Source organism: Lepus europaeus, chromosome 5, assembly GCF_033115175.1.
Source record: "Lepus europaeus isolate LE1 chromosome 5, mLepTim1.pri, whole genome shotgun sequence".
NCBI lineage: Eukaryota > Metazoa > Chordata > Mammalia > Lagomorpha > Leporidae > Lepus > Lepus europaeus.
The window spans coordinates 60,624,798-60,642,625 of NC_084831.1; the positions used below are offsets into that span (position 1 = coordinate 60,624,798).

The window sequence follows — 17,828 nt, forward strand, 5'->3', positions numbered from 1 at the left end:
CCAGAGCTGCTCAGAGATCCCCAAATGGAGAGCAAAGTCACTGGTGGACCCTGGATCCGACTCACAGCACCCATCTAAGATCATCACAAAACACACCAAACACCAGAGTAAGGGAAAGGGTTTATTGGGGAAAACCCAGCAGTCTGGAAGGAAGGGATGAGGAAGGAAAAAGAGAGTAAAAGAGCGAGAGGAGAGGGGAGGAGAGGAGAGGAGAGAGAAGAGAGCGAGCGAGCCGAGAGGAGAGAGGAGCGAAGAGAGGGGAGCAAGAGGAGTCAGTTTATTAAAATACATGTTAAGGTCAAAATAACTTACCAAAGACAAAGACATGGAAAGAGAAAGGGCAGAGGAGGAAAACTATACAGAGAATTATTGGTGATAGAATAGTAACTGTAACAAAACTTAGTTCTGACCTTCTTGGCAGCTAGACAAAGAGAGAAAAACAATGAATGATATCATTATTTTGTAGAAAAAGGAAAATATTTTCATAGATTTATAAGGTAGAATTAAATTAATCTGCTTTGTAGTGGTACTTAAGTGAAACAAATAAAATTGATAAGGTGTGTGCTCTTTAAATTTTTAGTTTTCATAAAAATACAAAACTAGAAAAATAAATGTAAAAATTAAGTACAACTCAAATAGCAAAAGAAGCTTGCTTGGATTCCTACTAATGTTAAGTGACTCCTTGTGTGTAAAATCATTACTTACTACTAAGACACAGGTTCTTGAGTTTGTCATTCGTATACAACTATCCTTTCTATTTTTTATTCTTTTATCTTCCTAAACTCTCAAATAGGAGATAAGAATAAATTAAGTAAAAAGACTTAACTAAAGTATTGCATAGATAATGGTGTATTCTAGAGCTACTGTTGTGCATTACTATTTGAGGATATCAGTATGGGAGGGATGAGTGAGAAGTTTAATGTATAGATTTCAAACTAAAGTTTTCTTATTACAAAAAATAATAATTGAAAAATGCTATACATTCATGAAAGCAACCATATTCTGGAAAAACATTTTTTAACAGAAGGCAAAGTTCACTAATCCTCTATGAAGACTCAGTTCTTTTGTAACTTTTTTCCTATTACATCTATCATGAAAAATTGGCATTACTATAATTATGACACTAAGTATAGATACACAGATCCCACTGTGAATCTCTAATGTAAATTTTTTCATTTACTAATAAAATATGATCTATTAGTTCGCCTGAAAACCCTTCACTTACCACCAGCCTACAACCCTAAGATAATCTTATCATGAAAAGTCTTTAGGTTAAGGAGAATTAAGCAGCATAATAGACAATGAACTTGACACTTTCACCCACGTGGGAGACCTGGGGGAAGCACCTGGCTCCTGGCTTCAGCCTGGCTCAGTCTCTCCCCGCCCCGTCCTTCTCCTTCTCTCTGCCTCTTCCTTTCAAATAGATAATAAAATTTTTAAAAAATGGAGAGTAACTTTAAAACAAATGCAAAAGTGTTTCTCCACTCACTGTTTCTTATAATGGTCTTCAGTGAAAGCCAATGAAATAATAAGTGCAAATCTATGAAGAAATATTAGTGGTTAGTGACTGAATGGGACAAAAGTAAACCAGAGCAGTTTTGTTTGTTTATTTTTTGTTAAGACCTATTATTTTTTTAACTTTTATTTAATGAATATAAATTTCCATTGTACAGCTTATGGATTACAATGGCATCCCCCTCCCATAGCTTCCCTCCCACCCGCAACCCTCCCCTCTCCCGCTCCCTCTCCCCTTCCATTTGCATCAAGATTCATTTTCAATTCTCTTTATATACAGAAGATCAATTTAGTATAAAGATTTCAACAGTTTGCACCCACATAGCAACACAAAGTGAAACATACTATTTGAGTACTAGTTACAGTATTATTTATTTGAAAGTCAGAGTTACAGACACACACACACACACAGAGAGAGAGAGAGAGAGAGAGGGAGGGAGGGAGAGAGAGAGAGGTATTTTCTGTCCACTGGTTCACTCCCCAGATGGTTGCAACAGCCAGCACTGGGCCAGGCCGAAGCCAGGAGCCAGGAGCTTCCTCTAGGTCTCCTACCTAGTAGTAGGGGTAGAAGCACTGCTCTTCCCAGACCAGGGAAGAGCTGAATTAGAAGTGGGGCAGCCAGGATACTAATTGGTGCCCACATGGAATGCTGGCTTTATAGGCAGGAGCTTTACCTGCCGTGCCGCAACACTGGCCATAGAGAAGGTACTTTTTTTTTAAACTTTAATTCTTTGTCTTAATACATGGACAAAATTTTATAGAGCTTAAAGGAATGAAAAACTAATATATTCCTTAGATCATTTCTCTCCTGTAACTGCAAGGTTTTTGAAGGATAAAAGAAAAAGAAATTGGTAGAACATCATTCTGCAAAATCAGTGCCATAAACCGAGGGGCAATCTTAAGCAGAGCAATAGAGCTAGCTACAGAAGCATTCCTGGATTCAGAGTAGCTCAGAGAGAAATAAAATGAGATGGAGTTGAAAGGGTAATCATTTATTTATGACTTTTTTCAGTTATATTCTACTTTATTTAGCAACCTGTAAATCCATTCTTTTGGCTTTAAGTCTTACAAAATGAGTGATAAGTTAAAGATCTGTTCACTGTCCTCTGAGTTTGGAAGGTTATGTGTGTGGACAAGTGTCTGGCTTTTTATAGTCATAGTAATTGCATTTTAACTTATAAAGTTCTTCTCTTGTAACAGTGTGAAAACTCACATTAAATATTCCCAGATTATAACATTCTCTTCTGCCAATTTGGCTTGTTCCTTCTCTCCCTTAAGGCTGTTCCTCAGCCTCCATTAATGCCAGGTCCTTAGAGGCCACCAGCATTCATTCTTTCTGAGACCCTAGAAATGCGTGGTGGTGCTTCTGTCCCTTTGACCCACACCCTCTGGCTGAGGACCTTCTCCAGGGAGGCGTGTGTGTACTGGAGTCTTGGCAGTTTCCATTCAGAGCTGTGCCTTTTGACTTGTAGTTATCTTTTCTTGAGGCTCAGATGCTGTGAGGATGTTCTCTCCTGGAACTGCAGAAGTCAGAAGCCTGAAGCTGAAGGTCTTGGCCCTAAGAGATCAAGGTGGGAGAATTGCAAAGATCTGGGCTCAGGATGTGGGTGTCTTGCTTTTCACTGGCCTCAGAAGCTCTGTTTGGCATTTCTGGTGGCTCTGGATGAGGAGGGACTTCTAAGGAAGCCCTAGAACTTGGAGTCAGAGTCCTCAGGAAGACCCTGAGGCTGGTGGGCTGGAGGGTACATTTCCTAAGGAGGGTCTGGAGCTTGCAGTGGTTGGTATAGAGGAAGCTGACTTGGGTTTGCTGAAGTCCTCTGGATATAGGCCTTCTTCTTTGATTGTTTGGATCCTTAAGTTGCACAGGTTTGGAGAACTACTTCTGGCACAGAGGAAGAAGGTTCAGTGTTCTGAGTGGTGAGTGCTGGGGAGGCAGGGAAAACATCATCTTGGGATGTGTCACCTTCAGTGGTGGGAGACTGCTGGACCTCAGTTAGGCCCTTGTAGAATGGTAGAGGATCATCCTCCTCAGAGCATCTTGCTTTTTTAGACCCTTCCCACACCATTTTCTCATCTTTTAAGGACTCTTCTTAATCTCACGGTTAACTTCTCTCTGGGCTGCATCAAGTGCTAGCTCCTCTTCACTTGCTGGGACAGGTTCAGTCGCACCTGTGAAGAAGTGTGCAGAGGGACTGGTAGGTGAGATGTGAGGGCTGGAGACTGTAGATGTTGGAACTGGAGTAGAGACAACTGAGTGCCTGCTGCTGCTTGATAGTGCTTTCACCACAAAATCTGTGTTGGAATGTTGCTTCTCTAGTTTGCTCCTCACCTCATAGAAATTGTGATTCAGCTTGCTCATCTCGCTGTAGAAGACATCCCTCAAATTGGACGTGTTCTGGAACATGGTCACATAACAGCCAATGTGAGTATTATAAAGAACAGGCAGCTCCTCCAGTAGTTCCTGGTGCAGATCTTCATACACAGTCTGGATTTTGTTGAATTCTTCTACCTTGACAGTCTTGGCCTCATCCTTCTTCTTGGGATTCTGCAATGCCTCTGGGTGGTGTTGGGCACAGTACAGTTCACAAGTTTCCGACCCAGTTTTTCAACTTTTTCTTTATTCTTTTTTTTTTTTTGTGATAAATAATTTTATCTAGATTATGCAAGGGGTCTCCAGAAAGCTCGTGGAAAATACATATCATGAAAAACTTATGCATTGCTTTCAAATTTTGCTTCATCGAAATAAACTCATGTTAACTTGTTTTTTTTTTTATATTTTTATTTATTTATTTATTTATTTGACAGGCAGAGTGGACAGTGAGAGAGAGAGACAGAGAGAAAGGTCTTCCTTTGCCGTTGGTTCACCCTCTAATGGCCGCCGCGGTAGCGCGCTGCGGCCGGCGCACCGCGCTGTTCCGATGGCAGGAGCCAGGTGCTTATCCTGGTCTCCCATGGGGTGCAGAGCCCAAACACTTGGGCCATCCTCCACTGCACTCCCTGGCCACAGCAGAGAGCTGGCCTGGAAGAGGGGCAACCGGGACAACTTTTTCTTTATTCTTGCTGAACTGGGCCACATAGTTGTCCATGGTCCTCAAAGCCTGGTCAGCCGGTTTCTCTTCTTAGTCTTTCTAAAGAAGATCGTTATTTCCCATGACGGCCTTCAACTTCTCATGGCTATTCCATTTGCTGCTGTAGATGTCCTGCAGGTTGTCTGACACTCTTTTTGAACTTTCATACATCACTTTGACTGCACTAAGGAAGTTCTTCAGGTCCTTAGATAGCTTGTGGCCTTCTGCCTGTTACTGGTAGCAGTTGTTGGCACATTGTTTAAGCCTTTGGTTCCAAACACTTTGCCCCAAATTCTTCAGTACTTTCTACTGGGGCCTGCTGAACTTGCTTGGTGAAGAGGCCTTGGCCTCAGTCATCCTGCTGGCTCCCCCTGCTTGTGACATATTTTAAGAAAACAACCAATAGATAAGACAAAGTGAAAAAGACAAAATAGTCAGCATTCCTGATGCAATGCCTTTGGCAATGTTCTGGATCTAAGTTAGTGGTTACTTACTGGATGTACATATTATTGTTATGTTTCCTAATGTATAATATACTACATTTATGAATTAGGTATCTATTGCTACATAAGAAATTACTCTAAAATGTAGTAGATTAATATGAAAATAAATGTATTATTCTCACAGAATATGTGGGTCAGGAATTCATGAGCAGGGTACAGTCAAGATGTCAGCCTGGGTTGTTGTTACCTGAAGGCTTCCATGCAACTACTGGATCTATTTATTATTATTTAAAAAAAATTTGTTTTCTTGGATTGTTCTCTCCTTTTTAATTCCAACATGGGAAGCGGGACATGCAGCAGACTCAAAGAATGGCAGATGTCCTAAACAGCACTCTGGCCTCAGAATCAGCACTTAAGGCATTCGGATCTGGCTAAAAAGCCCTTGAGAGTATTTCAGGCATGGAAAGCCAAGACACTCTGGAAAAAACAAAACAAAACAAAACAAAAACAAACAAACAAACAAAAACAAAACCCTAAATGAAAGATCTCTGTGAGTGAGATCTCAGCAGAAAGAATAGGCCATCAAAGAAGGAGGTACCTTTCTCTGAAGGGAGGAGAGAACCTCCACTTTGACTATGGCCTTGTCTAAATAAGATCGGAGTTGGCAAACTCAAGAGGCTTCCATAGCCTTGGCAGCTCATGACAAGAGCCTCGGGTGATTACTGACATCATAAATTAGAGTGTTAGTTGTTAAATCAACAACAGGAGTCACTGTACACTTACTCCCCATGTAGGATCTCTGTCCTTAATGTGTCGTACTATGTGAATTAACGGTATAACTAGTACTCAAACAGTACTTTATACTTAGTGTTTCTGTGTGGGTGCAAACTGTTGAAATCTTTACTTAATATATTCTAAATGGATCTTCTGTATATAAAGATAATTGAAAATGAATCTTGAGGAAGAATTGGATGGGAGAGGGAGTGGGAGATGGGATGGTTGTGGGTGGAGGGAGGTTATGGGGGGAAAAGCCGCTATAATCCGAAAGTTGTTCTTTGGAAATTTATATTTATTAAGTCAAAGTTAAAAAAAAGTGTTTCCTAAAGTTTATTGTTTTTTAAGGCAGAGAAAGAGACAAAAAAAGATCTTTCATTTACTGGTTTGCTCCCCAATTGTCTGCAACAACTAGGGCTGGGCCAGAACAATGCTAGGAACCCAGGACTGAATCCAGGTCTTCCATATGGGTGGCTGGGACCTAAGTACTTGAACTAGCATCTGCTGCCTTGCAGGGTATGCATTAGCAGGAAGCCAGAATTGGAAGCAGAGCTGGGACTTGAAACTAGGCACTCTATTATGGGATGTGGGCATCCCAAATGATATCTTTAAATGCTGCACCAAACGCTTGCCCCCATACAATCTGCTTGCCAGGTGACCTACTGGAATGGTTGGAAACTTGGACTGGTTGTTGGGAGGGAGTTCTTCAGGTTCTTCTCCTTTATACTCTCTTGAGTGTCCTCATAACCTGATCCTCACAACAGCTTCTTCATGGTGAGTGATTTGAAGACCACGTAGCAAAAGCAACAATACTTTGTAAGCTCTAACTTCAGTAGTCACAAACCATTCTGTTTTCTAGAAGTGAATCAAGTCTAACCCACATTCCAGACAAGGAAAGTGAGGCATCAACTTCTGATGCATGAGGATCAAAAAATTTGCAAACATTTACACGACGTTTTTTGTAATATTACGTAAAAAGTTTTAAAAAATCCATGAGCTCAGATATTGAGAAGAAATTAGTGAGAAAAATTAAATGATCTCTGAAATGACATGTAAACAATAACAAAAAGGAATACTTTTGAAAGTACAGTAATGCTGGAAGATGCCTGCAAAATGAAATGTACATGACCAGTTATTCAAAGGAGTTATAATCAATTGAATAATGACTCCAAATATTTCCTTTTTGTAGTGCCTATAACTTGTGAATGTTGGCATTTATAGCAGTTAAAAATCTTTGAGATGTAAGATTATTCTGGTAGCTCCTAAATATACACATAAGGGCCATTATAAAAGGAGGGCAGAGGGATATTTGGCTACCAGGACAGAAAAGGAGAAGATGATGAAATGATGAAACAGAGACAAGTTTTAAAAAATTGTTTATTTTAGAGGTAAAGAGATAAAAATAGAGAGAGAGCTCCCATTTCCTAGTTCATTCCCTCAGAACATGCAGTGGCTAGGACTGGACCAGGCTAAAGCTAAGAGATGAGAACTCAATCCAGGTTTCTCATGTGGGTGGCGGGAATCTGACTCTTGAGCCATTGCAGCTGCCTCCCAGAGTCCACATTATCAGGATGCAAGAATTAGAGGCTGGAGATGGAAATTGAATCCAGATATGTCAATGTGGGAAAAGGACACACTAACTGGTGGGCTGTTAGGCCAAACACCCACCCCAGAATCAAGAGTTTTGAACTTACCCAAACAAGAAACTATGAAATTAATGTCATATTTGAAAAAAAAAAGACACATTTCTTTAAATGGAGAATTGATGTTAGAAATAAAATGGATTAATTAAATAGTTTAGAAGACTGGAAGATATATCTGAAGAAATTAAACAGTAAAATATAGGGGTTGCTGTGGCATAGCATGTAAAGCCACTGCCTGCCCATCCCATATGGGCACCAGTTTGAGTCCCAGCTGCTGTACTTCCGATCCAGCTCTCTGGTATGGCCTGAGAAAGCAGTAGAAGATGGCCCAAGTCCTTGGGCCCCTGCACCCACGTGGTAGACCTGGAAGAAATTCCTGGCTCCTGGCTTCGGATAGGCTCAGTTCTGGCCATTGCGGCCATCTGGGGAGTGAACCAGTGGATGGAAGACCTTGCTCTCTCTCTCTCTCTGCCTCTCCTTCTCTCTGTGTATGTCTTTCAAATTAATAAATAAATCTTTAAATAAAACAGTAAAATATAGAGCAACCAAGTAAAGAAACCAGAGAGAAAAGAATGGTTACTTACAAATAAACTAACTGATCTGACTGTTGATTTATTAGCTCTCCAGGGCAATAGAATAAAATCTGCAATAATTTTCAAAAAATATTTTTACCGTGGAATTTTGAGGCATACAGAAAAAGAATTCATTATTATTAATTTCTCACTAAAGAACATTTAAGAGATGTTGTTCAGTCAAAAGGAAAATAATTATAGAAGGAGGTATAAAATTGTGAGAGAAAAACAATAATCATGAATAACATAGTAGTGTTTAAGTTGTGAGAGTGTAAAATGATGGAAGTACTAGAAATTTTTAAAAAGTATTAAGTTCTGGGTAATAGAAGTCAAGTAAAGAGATAATGATGATAATGAAAGTATATTAGCCGGTGCCGCGGCTCACTAGGCTAATCCTCCGCCTTGCTGCGCCGGCACACTGGGTTCTAGTCCCGGTCGGGGCGCCGGATTCTGTCCCTGTTGCCCCTCTACTAGGCCAGCTCTCTGCTGTGGCCCGGGAGGGCAGTGGAGGATGGCTCAAGTCCTTGGGCCCTGCACCCCATGGGAGACCAGGATAAAAACACCTGGCGCCTGGCTTCAGATCAGTGTGGTGCGCTGGCCATAGTGCGCCAGCCGCAGTGGCCATTAGAGGGTGAACCAACAGAAAAGGAAGACCTTTCTCTCTGTCTCTCTCTCTCACTGTCCACTCTGCCTGTCAAAAAAGAAAAAAAAAGTATATTAAGCTTTTGAGTATATGCTGTTTTCCTTAAATTCTAGATTTTGATGTTAAAATTTCCAAAGTTACCTTTAAAACAAATAAAGCAGAATAATAATTAAGTTCAAAACTAATAGGAAGGAACAAGGGGAATATGTTAAAAAAAATTGAAGAAATGAATTCAGTCAACCCAAACAAATTCAGGAAAGTAGAAGAGAATAAAACCACAAAGAAAAAAATAAAATAAATGACAAAACAACGAATGTAAATGGATTAAATCATCTAATAAAAAGATATATTTTCAGATTAGTGTAAAAAAAGAAATAGCTACAGTAGGAAAATACAAACTAAAAATGTTAATACATCTAATGTAATGGTTAAATGTAACAAAGTTTACAGCATATATCCATTATATCAAACTGACCTCTGGCATTCAGGTTTTAAGTTTGCTTGATGGCTTAAAGTAGATTAGTCCTTCTGCTACCCAAGTTTGCTCTTAGGAAATGATTTTTTTTTTTTTTAAGACAGGCAGAGTGGACAGTGAGAGAGAAAGAGAGACAAAAAGGTCTTCCTTTTTCCTTTGGTTCACACTTCAATGGCCGCCGCTGCCGGCGCGCTGCGGCCAGCACACTGCGCTGATCCGAAGGCAGGAGATAGGTGCTTCCCCTGGTCTCCCATGCAGGTGCAGGGCCCAAGCACTTGGGCCATCCTCCACTGCACTCCTGGGCCACAGCAGAGAGCTGGACTGGAAGAGGAGCAACCAGGACAGAATCCGGCGCCCTGACCGTGACTAGAACTTGGTGTGCCAGCGCTGCAGGCGGAAGATTAGCCATGGCACTGGCCAGGAAATGATTTTGAGATTGCATTCATTTGCAAAGCAGATTCTGTTTCAAATACTAATGAAAATGTCTGTATTGATTTAAAAGTTTAGCTATAACTAGTCAGTCTTTGCAAAAGATGATGTTATACTGGAGTGAACTAGAGGAAAATGGATATCCAAGTTCATATTTGACTGATTTTGTCATAAACTGGTTCTTTTTTAAAATTTTTAAACTTGTATTTAAGTTATAAAAGTTTCATGTATTAGGCTTGTTTGGTAATCAGACCAGAATGTTTCTTTAGTGGAACTTTCATGACTTCTCTGGAAACTTGTCTGTTTTCCCATTTGACTACATTTTTTGTAGTGTGCAGTTCCTCTTCTTCACACCATACCCTTTTTTCATGTGCACCTGACAATACTTCCTGCACTGTCTTTCTTTTAGGATCATCTTAGCCCATCAAAAAGTTCTCCTGTATAGTGACTTTTGAAAAATGATCTCATATGATATTCCACCCACAATTTCACATTATTCTTGGAATTTAGGTCCTTTTTTATACTTGGAAAAGCCGTGTAGTCTATAGCTGTTGAGTATAGTACTATTTTTTTTATTTATATAAAGGCAACAAATTTCATAGAAACATTTTTAAGAACATAATGATACCTCTTCAAAGAAGCAAATTACTAAAACTGCTGAGGGCCCCTTTAATTTTATCAGAGATAAAATTCCTAAATTCCTTACAGTTCAGAGCTGTTTGACTTATTTTTTTAAAAAAAGTTTGTTTCATTTATTTGAAAGAGAGAGAGAGAGAGACAGACAGAGACAGAGTGAAATCTCCACTCTGATATATTCTCCGAATACCTTTAGTGTCTGGGAGTATGCCTAGGCCAAGCCAGAAACTCAGTTCAGGTTGCCCACATGGATGGCAGGAAGCCAATCATTTGCGCCTCCATCTGCTGTCTCCCAGGGTGTGCATTAGCCAGATTCTGGAATCAGGGACAGAACTGGGTCTCCAAACCAGGCACTGTGACCCAGGCACTTCGAAAGGGGATGCCAGTGTCCCAAGAGGTGTCTTATTGCCATGTCTCTAGGAGTTGATACAGGTGGATTCTATGTAAAGAGTGGTTCTCCAGTGTTAAAACTGAGGAACACTAATTTTGGGATACCCCCAGTCTTAAAAGAGATTGCTTTCAAACCTATACATCATCCCATTCGGAGAGGGACATCTTTATTACCCTAGATTGTAAGCAAATCTCTTTGGGGAGAGGGCGGAGACATCTCTATCTTTATTACTCTGCAGTTTCTCCAGGAAAGGTGTCTCTATCTTTAAATCAATACAGACAAGAAAATAAATTTTCTTTAGAGTGAATCTTTGATTCTATCCTTTGAGGGCCACCTGCAAATATTTCAGACAAAAATAGCCATGGAACAAAGGGGCTTTTAATAGTTAAGCATGTAACAACTTGAGATCCATGGAGAATTTTTTCCCACATACCCTTTTTCTGCCTGTAATGAAAATGGAAGGCTTCAATATTAGCAGTACATTGAATAACTTCAAAATCATCCTTATTAAATTTACCTAGTTATCACTTTTGATGTGTTTTGATCCTTCACAAATGATTTTTAAATAGGTGAAACCAGTTCTCAGATGCATTATTTGAAAACCTAAATCCTGGCATACCTTTTTTAACCTGTTGTATCTTGATGCTGTATCAAAGCATTGTTCAGGTAAACAGTTTGTTACTTAAATATCAGACAAGATAGAATTTCAGACAAAGCATAAGTAGGGCAACATGGCCGTTATAGTTTACTTTCTTTTGGTCATTACATTTTTGTAAAAGTTTCTTTTTGTTATGAATTTATCTAAAAATACATAGTAGTTGTGTATAAACAGTTATTGCATCTACAACAGAGCTGACAAATAATAACATCTAACTGGAACAGATGAACACTTCCTAACTCATTTATGATGTTAGTAAGACCTTGTATTAAAACCAAAGGCTGCCAGCATTGTGGTGCATTGGGTTAAGGTGCCACTTGAGATGCCGGCATCATACTAGTTTGAGTTCTGGCTGCTCTGCTTCCAATCCAGCTTCCTGCTAATGCACCTGGGGAGGCAGCAGGAGATGGCTCAAGTGCTTGGGACCCTGCCACCCTCGTGGGAGACCCAGATGAAGTCCCACGATCTTGCCTTTCTCCTAGTCCAGACGTGACTGTTGAAGCCATTTGGGAGTGATCCAGTGGATGGAAGATCTGTCTCTCTGACATTCAGTCTTCCAATTGAATGCATAAATAAATCTTAAAAAAGAAATAATAGCTTCTGTTGTTTAAAAAAAAACTCAAATGCCAAAATGGGAAAAAATTATAGACCTGTTTCACATAGAAACACACAACAGCTAAGCATTAACTGATAGAATTCTTCAAAAGGTAATCCATTGTTATAAAATGTAATTTGTTCTAGGAATATAGCATTGATTCAGAATTAGAAAATCAATATACTTCCCTATAGTAACAATATGAAGGGCAAGATGATATAATCCTCTCAATATATAAAATATAATAGAAAAAGTTTAACAGTGTTTCAATATTTAAAAAAATCTTCGAAAGCAAATTATAGATGAAAATTTCCTTATTCTAATGAAGATACTCACAAAAATTACATCAAGCATCACTCCTAAGAGAATGTATCAGGTGACAACTAACCAAACACCAAAAAAGAAACCTGTTGAAGTGAAATGGACACTCTGAGAAACAGTGCCTTGATCAGCCCTTGTCCTGACTGTCGATGAACAACTTAATAGTTTATTCCTTTTAGTATTTTTTTGTTGTTGTTCTACTTAATACTATTGGTTGAACTCTTTAATTAACACACAATTATTCTTAGGTGTTTAAATTTAACTTAAAAGTGATCCCTGTTAAATATCCGAGTGGGAATAAGAGAGGGAGGAGATGTATAATTTGGGACATGCTCAATCGGACTTGCCCCAAATGGTAGAGTTAGAAACATGCCAGGGGATTCCAATTCAATGCCATCAAAGTGGCATGTACCAGTGCCATCTCACTAGTCGAAAGTGATCAGTTTCAGTTCACAATCTATCATAGTGAAAGGATTAAGAGTCAAAGGGATCACATAAACAAGTCTAATGTCTGCTAATATTAACTGAAAGAATTAAGAAGGAGAGAATGATCCAACATGGGAAGCAGGATACACAGCAGACTCATAGAATGGCAGATGTCCTAAACAGCACTCTGGCCTCAGAATCAGCCCTTAAAGACATTCGGATCTGGCTGAAGAGCCCATGAGAATATTTTAGGTATGGAAAGCCAAGACACTCTGGCAAAAACAAACAAACAAACAAACACCTAAATGAAAGATCTCTGCGAGTGAGATCCTAGTGGAAAGAATGGGCCATCAAAGAAGGGGATACCTTCCTTTGAAGGGAGAGGAAAACTTCCACTTAGTTGTTAAGTCAACAACAGGAGTCACTGTGCACTTACTCCCCATGTAAGATCTCTGTCCTTAATGTGTTGTACAATGTAAATTAATGCTATAACTAGTACTCAAATAGTACTTTACACTTTGTGTTTCTGTATGGGTGCAAATTGTTGAAATCTTTACTTAATATATACTAAATGGATCTTCTGTATATAAAGGTAATTGAAAATGAATCTTGATGTGAATGGAATGGGAGAGGGAGTGGGAGATGGGAGGGTTGTGGGTGGGTGGGAAGTTATGGGGGTGGGGGAAAGCCACTGTAATCCAAAAGCTGTACTTTGGAAATTTATATTTATTAAATAAAAGTTAAAAAAAATCAGATACCTGATAGCACCACTTTAATTCAACATTTTGTTAGTTACCAGTGATTTTAATAAGTCAACTAGATGAATAAACCTTTCAATATTTAGAATGAAGTAAAATTATCATTTTAGTGAATATATTGCCTACTTAACAGAACTATACAGATAAATTTTTAAAATTAATGAGAATCATTAATACAGAGAAGGCTATATTTGGTACATCAGTCCAGGGCATTCATTACAAGTAGATAATTTTTAATAGTATTTACTAAATAATATCACTAAGCTCAAGAATTCTACTTCTAACTTGAGGGAGAAAATACATTATTACAAAACAATCTAGTGAGTTCCAGAAAGTTATTCAAAGTTAGTGTGAAGTGTTATTAGTGCTAGAGAAGAAAATGGTGAATTTTTTCTTAATGTGTCATGAAAATCTTGACAAAATGACGGAGAGGTGAGCTGATCTCACTTTTTGGTTAGGTCAGCTACTTAGAAATAAATTATTTATTGTCTACACATCTTAGTTTCCCCATCAATAAAAGGGGGGGTATTAATTTCTAATTTAGAGAGCTACTGTTAGGATTAATTAAAATAATACATGAAAAAGTACCTTATAATCCAAAATAATATTCAGAGTTCTCTTTTAATTTTTACTTATCTTTCTACAGTTCTTTGCTTGCTTCTTTGCTTGCTTATTTATATGGTTGCATTTTGCAGTTAAAACAGTGGGCAGTGGGCCTTTACATTTTTCTTCTGTTTTATGGTATTGCACAAGGGAAAAAAGCCAGTGTTAACTCTCTTTCTTAACTGGGAAGAATTAGTTTTCCTTTTTCATAGGAATGTTGCCTCTATTAAAAGAATTTGGCTCACTTACAAATTATTGAAGAGAATTTGTCCAGTGATACAAGAATGAATGTACGTTTGGTTAGAACTTTAATTTGTGGATTTAAATGTCATCTCTGACATTTATAAAATAAATTTAATCTCTTCACCACATGATGGTAGTATTGCTTCTCTTGTTAAGACACAAAAACAGATTTCAGATGCCATTTGAAATTGTAAAAATTATATTTCCCCAAGGAGACCTAACAATAAAACATTAGTTTCATAAAGAAGAAAGACTCCTACACATTTATGTTATTTTTAAAGAGCAGGAAATATCGGTGCAATGTTTCCTGAGGAGAATGGCCATTTCTTCTTCAGGAAGCAGATTTTTGTGTATCAGGATCATTCTAGCCATCTCTTTTCTAAGCAAATCTTGTTTTAGGCATTGTTTTTCAAATTACTGCCCTTTTTAATTGGATTGACCAGTATAATTTGTTTCCTTGTGAGTGGATATAGATATTTATCTTGGAGAAAAGACATTTTAAATGGCACTCTTATTGATTGTATTCTGCTTAATCTGTGATAGCAGATTGAGGATTAGAAGCCAACGTAGAAGTTGTCTAGTGTGACCCTGTATTTGCGCGCAGTCGTTCCTTCTGCAGCCTCCAGAACAGATGGCCATGCAGCTTCTCAAGTGCCTCTAAGGATGCCCTTCAAAGCAGGCTGTTTGTAGATCCCTAGAAAAAGAACTTGTTTGCTTTTATCCTGAACATAATATGGTGTTGCTTGGAAGCTGTGCAGCTTCTGTTTGCTTGAATTCAAAACTCTTTCATTTTGTCTGGAGGCAGCCATCTTGTTACAGGATGAGTCATAGGATAAAATTATGAAATGTAGTTTGTCTGCTGCAAACTGTAGTCAGTCACAATCTGTCCCAGTGATCAAAAAAATGTTGAAGAAATAGAACAAACTACATTTTGTTCTCAGAGAGATCTGGGTTTAACAAGTTAGAACATATTTATTTTCCTCTTGACCACTGTGAGCTTATTGGAATAGACAATTAGGATTTCTGGCTACTCTGTTCTCAGAAGCACATGTTCCAGTAACAATTTTTCACCATAAATAGGTTTAGCAGAGGAAATACATTCCTTTGCCATCTTGTGAAATGGGGTGGTGGTGTGTTGAAAAGGCAGATTTTTCTTAGCAGGGCATTGGCTTCAGGCTCCATGAAGCTATATTCTCTGGGGGAAGTTTTCTCCTCACCCAGTAATCCAATGATTCTGTAACCTGTTGAAGTTAAGACATTAAGAGAAAGGTCTGTGGAAGGTTTTAGATGGAGCTTACAGGAGTCTGAATGTCAGTGGGGTCATTGTGAGTCTGGGATGCATGTGTAAGCTTTGTATATTTAGAAATGTCAGTTCACCTAGGAGGTGATTTTGCCTTGGTGTATGGGTGGGTGGATCTACCAAATTAAATGATCTCAGAAGAGAATTTAATGTAGGCCTGAGTGCTGTTTATTGCATTCTCCTTGAGTTATTTGTCTAGCAAATAGTCTATACTGGTCATTGCATTTTCCATGCCATTCTGTTTCACTGGACATTATAATATCAGCCAGTAAAGAGGTGAATCAGAAGCTCATGGGATATGCTGCTTCTGCAGATAGCTAATTGCTTCTATTTTGTATTCATTCTTGCTGGTTATAATTTTAGACTAGTATTTTTGACCTTGATCCCACATTCTTATTTGAGTTCTGAAGCCAGCATGGCATGACTATGTATGTGATAATAAATTTTGTGCTGTTTATATCTAGAAATTAAGAAGCATTTATTTCTAAATGTTTTCCAATTAATATGACTTTTCTCTGATACTGCATAGCATTTTGATCAACAGAGAGAAAAACTTTTTAATTTCTTCATATTTTGATTAGATATATCAGAAACTTTAAATGAGGTATGAAGGGTAGGAAAAATGTCAGCAAAAAAAAGGAATATTAATGTGAGAATGCAGAACTGTATAATAATCAACATAGCTTTCAAACAGAAAACAAAGTAAAGGATCACCTAACATATATACATATACATACACTTTATTTTTTTAAAAAGATTGATTGATTTATTTGAAAGTCAGAGTTACCCAGAGAGAGGAGAAGCAGAGAGAGGTCTTCCATCTGCTGGTTTACTCCCCAGCTGGCCACAACAGCCAGAGCTGTGCCAATCCGAAGCCAGGAGCCAGGAGCTTCTTCCGGGTCTCCCACATGCGTGCAGGGGCCCAAGGACTTGGGCCATCTTCTACTGCTTTCCCAGCCATAGCAGAGAGCTGGATTGGAAGTGGAGCAGCCAGGACTTGAACCAGTGCCTGTATGGGATGCCGGTACTGCAGGTGCAACTTTACCTGCTACACCACAGCACCAGCCCCCGTACACATACACTTTAAAAATCAATCTTGGGGGCTGGCGCTGTAGCACAGCGGGTTAACACCCTGGCCTGAAGTGCCAGCATCCCATATGGGCACTGGTTCGAGACCCGGCTGCTCCACTTCCTGTCTAGCTCTCTGCTATGACCTGGGAAAGCAGTAGAAGATGGCCCAAGTCCTTGGGCCCCTGTACCCGCATGGGAGACCTGGAGGAAGCTCCTGGCTCCTGGCTTCGGATCAGCGCAGCTCCGGTAGTTGCGGCCAATTGGGGAGTGAACCATTGGATAGAAGACTCTCTCTCCGCCTCTCCTCTTTCTGTGTAACTCTGTCTTTCAAATAAATAAATAATTCCTAAAAAATAAAATTCTATAAAAATTCAATCTTGATCTTTTTCTAGTTGATGAATAGTTATCAACATTGCAAGCATTTCTTCACACTCTTTAAAGTAATCTCTTCTTGGTCCTTGACTACTCTGACTTTTTATCATTTTCCTAATTTGAGATATACTGATACTTTCTCTTTTATCTCACTTTACAGATTAAACAGAACGCATCACATGTGAATACTCAATGTTATTCTTATTGAGCCACTAAATTTTCTTTAACTTAACTTTCACACTTTCTAAAGTCTAAACTTTCCATAAGGGTCTGCTAAACATTCATTTTCCAATCATTCCCATGGGAGTTCTTATAAATAAATATTCCCTCTTTTGTAAAAATCTTTGTCTTTCTACAGAGAGTATTATGCAGATGTTTGAACATTTTATTGAAAAAAAATTAATAAAAAGGAATTTGCTTTGACTCTGATATTTTCCTGTTTTTTTTTTTATTCACTGCAAAACTATTTGAAAAAAAAATGGTCTATATTTAAGCATCTATTTCCCTCACAAACTCTTTTTTTTTGGACAGGCAGAGTTAGACAGTGAGAGAGAGAGAGACAGAGAGAAAGGTCTTCCTTTCCGTTGGTTCACCCCCCGAATGGCCACTGTGGTCTGTGTGCTGTGCCGATCCGAAGCCAGGAGCCAGGTGCTTCCTCCTGTTCTCCCATGTGGGTGCAGGGCCCAAGCACTTGGGCCATCCTCCACTGCCTTCCCGGGCCACAGCAGAGAGCTGGACAGGAAGAGGAGCAACCGGGACAGAATCTGGCACCCCAACCGGGACTAGAACCTGGGGTGCCAGCACCGCAGGTGGAGAATTAGCCTAGTGAGCCGCATTGCTGGCCTCTCACATACTCTTAAATATTACTTCAATTGAGTCTGGCCACTGCCTA

General features: G+C 39.0%; 1 long non-coding RNA gene and 1 pseudogene across 1 annotated transcript in view; one reads left to right on the forward strand and one right to left on the reverse strand.

Annotated features, from left to right (window-relative positions):
• Positions 1 to 17,828, forward strand: part of LOC133760795 (uncharacterized) — a 207,499-nt gene that overhangs the window by 70,931 nt on the left and 118,740 nt on the right. The gene's annotated exons all lie outside the window — the stretch shown is intronic.
• Positions 3,074 to 4,940, reverse strand: LOC133760489 (bridging integrator 2-like; annotated as a pseudogene).